The sequence below is a fragment of the Lathyrus oleraceus genome, chromosome 2, assembly GCF_024323335.1.
Source record: "Lathyrus oleraceus cultivar Zhongwan6 chromosome 2, CAAS_Psat_ZW6_1.0, whole genome shotgun sequence".
Taxonomy (NCBI): Eukaryota; Viridiplantae; Streptophyta; class Magnoliopsida; order Fabales; family Fabaceae; genus Lathyrus; species Lathyrus oleraceus.
Window position 1 is genome coordinate 15,956,697 of NC_066580.1, and position 2,666 is coordinate 15,959,362.

The 2,666-nt window shown below is 32.6% G+C and overlaps 1 pseudogene; it reads right to left on the reverse strand.

Annotated features, from left to right (window-relative positions):
* Positions 1-284: 284 nt before the first annotated feature.
* LOC127117696 (probable disease resistance protein At1g52660) lies at positions 285-2,345 on the reverse strand (annotated as a pseudogene).
* Between the last annotated feature and the right edge of the window lie 321 nt (positions 2,346-2,666).

The following is a 2,666-nucleotide window of genomic DNA, read 5'->3' on the forward strand; positions in this document are numbered from 1 at the left end:
CAATTTTTCACAGGATTACTAACTTTGTTAGCAATTAATTTATTTTTTTTAAACATTGTTTATAGAATAAACAACTAATCATCATAAAAAATATCCTAACATATGCCCTTGGTCTTCTAATCCTTACATGTAAGCAAAATTAGAAGCTAATATCAACAACAGAAAAAACTCACATGAATTTCCTTTTTCATATGAGCTTGGATCAAGTCTTCAATATCAACAAAGTTAACATGAATTTATCACCTTAACTGTAGAACAAATTAGATATGGATAATTATTGTTATTATCTTATACATTATTGAAAATATTGACAGTTTAGATCATTCCAAAAAACCATTGCCGCTCCGAACAACTTTGAACACATTCACATTTTCTTTCTTGTCCATAACTATATGTTTTGTATTTGTATACAACCTTTAATTTGATTGACATCTTCAACCATCTTTTGAATAAATTCATATTCGTACCTACAAAAAGTAAATACAAGATCTTAGATCTTTCAGTTAAAGATTTCTTTTTTAACAAATCACATACCTTAAAATCTATGACTAATAGAGTAGATATTGGTTATTATGGAATAATAGAAATATAATTATTTATAAATATATTACATACCCGGTTGTATAGGTCTTTCCAGATAAATTACACACTTCAAACAAAGCTGCCTTCCATTTCTGTACTCTCTCGGAGTCAATTCCAAATATGCTTTCATGTTGAGCCATGTCTTTGCCATAACATTTCCTCAAATACCTTATGTCAGATGGCTCTACTTTGTAAAAGATTGGCCATACCAGTTGTTTTTTCACTTCCATACATTCAAGAATCTTGACAAGTTCATCAAGACACCATGAAGAACTTGCATAGTTTTCGGATAAAACAATAATCGAAAGCCTAGATGCTTCAATTGCATTTAGAAGAGAGGGTGAAATTTGATCTCCCGTGTTAAGCCCTCCATCGTCCATGAACGTCTTGAATCCTTCTTGACATAAAGTATGATAAAGTGAGCCTGTAAATGAGTATCGCGTATCTTCCCCTCTAAAACTGAGAAAAATCTGCCATTTGGCCATGGAATGTTTAAGATTACCTAACGACACTTTCCATTCTTCAATTGGTTTATTTTGTAAGGAAATTCCCACGTCTTTAATCAATTTAGGCACCCCTTCACATTCAAGAGCAACTTCACGCGCAACATTCAGTAACTCGAATGAGTATGAACACTCCTCGTCGTGAACGCCAGAATATTTTCCGAACAAAGTCCAAGCTTCCTCTTTAGACAAGGGACAAAGTTGAATACTCTTTTGGCATTGCATCAAGTCACAATCTTGTTGGCAACGTGCGGTAACAAGGATTTTGCATCGATTACTCTTACAAGGAATGCCTACGTCTTCCGGATCAAATTTCATCTGAACATCATCGAAAATCACTAAAACTGGACGATACATAGTTTCTATTGCGGAGAATATTCTTCTTGCTCTTCCGGCTTCACTGTTTTTATCAAACTTCATATCCAACGAATCCGCAATTTCTTTTTGTATTGTTCTGATATTCGGATTTTGGGATACCGTTGCGAATAAAACCTTATGAAAAATCTTTAAATACTTGACTTTCTCGGCCATGGCTTTCACCAACGTTGTTTTCCCATAACCTTCCCTTCCATATAATCCAATGATAGAGCAATTATCATCTTGTAGTGCCTCTAAAAGTTGATCTGATGTCTTGTCTCTAGACTCAAAACACACAATATTTCCAGAAGAAAAGTGCTCTAAACTCGGAATTGGAGTTGAAAATGGATCAAACTCACATTTCGCATTGAGTGCGGTTAGTTTTTTCAACAATTTCCTAAATTCATTCCATTGTTGCATTCTATCTTGTAAAGTGAGATTGTCCACCTCTTGTAGGAGTATCTCTGCTTCTTTTAGCCACTCAAACACAACATCACTGATCTTTTCAATTTTATCATCATTTGCTTCAACTTTTAAACCTACACAATCTCGATTTGAAATCAATCTATTCTTTTCTACTTCAACTTCCTTAAAAACTTTGCCAATTCTTCCCTCAACATCATCAAAAACCATCCTTGCTGTCTCACGAATACCAAGAGTAGGAATGCTATATAGAATGATAGCATAATGCATATTTACTGCTGCAAAATTTATAAATAGAAACATTTAAATCACATATATTATTATGAGATTAAGAAAAAATAGAAATTGTAACTCACACATGTTGCAGTTGACAGAAAGAATGTATGAATGAGCTTTGAATGAATAATTGTCTCTTAAGCTTCAAACGAGAAAGTAAACAAAAGGTTATAGAGGAAGTGAAATGTGTGAGAATAAGTGAGTGTTTTGGAATATTAAAACAAGGCATTATATACATAGTAACAATAATAAAATAATAATAATAGTAATGTTGATGAAGTAGTGATTTTTCATACGAAGATTCGTTTTGTTAACAAGGGGCGGATTCAAATAAATTCATTGACTATAAGAATCTTCCACCTTAAGGCCAAAATATATACGGTTGTTCACTGAAGAAAATTGACCTGATAATATATTACGATTTATGGTCAATCATTTTGCAAGTGTGTCCTTCCATACAATATATTTTTGTTATCTTATGTTATTTTGGTTATTTTATGATAATAGTGGAGATGCTCTTATTTA